This window comes from Bison bison, unplaced genomic scaffold (assembly GCF_000754665.1).
Source record: "Bison bison bison isolate TAMUID 2011002044 unplaced genomic scaffold, Bison_UMD1.0 scf7180017864251, whole genome shotgun sequence".
NCBI lineage: Eukaryota > Metazoa > Chordata > Mammalia > Artiodactyla > Bovidae > Bison > Bison bison.
Genome location: NW_011494823.1, coordinates 306748 through 307213, shown reverse-complemented (window position 1 = coordinate 307213; position 466 = coordinate 306748).

The following is a 466-nucleotide window of genomic DNA, read 5'->3' as shown; positions in this document are numbered from 1 at the left end:
GTGCTAATTAAGGGTCAGCTTGGAATAGGAGGTGGGAGGTGGCCAGAGGCAGATGGAGCTGGAGAGTTGCAGGACCTGTGAGCTACTAAAGAGCAAGGGTGCAGAGAGCAGACAGTGGATCCTGGATTGCAGGGAAGGGGATTGAGCCAGCATAGGGAACCAACAGGGTGCAGCAGCTGGTGGGCCGGGGCTGCTGGGCCCCGCCCTCCCACCTGGCCTGCAAGCCTAGCTCCTACTGGGCCCTGGCCCTGGTGGAGTGCCACAACGGCTCACCGGATCAAGTGAGCCTGGTGGCCTGGCACTGCAGTCTGTCTGTGACAGGGCCTGTGCACTGGCCTCCTCTCTCTTTGGAACTTGCCGGATGCTCTGATGACCTAGTTGGCAGCTGTGTCAATGCTCAGCTGAAAACAGGAATTTCTGCCTTGCTGGGGGTCTTGGCCAGGTGAGCACACTCCTCTGTTTGCCA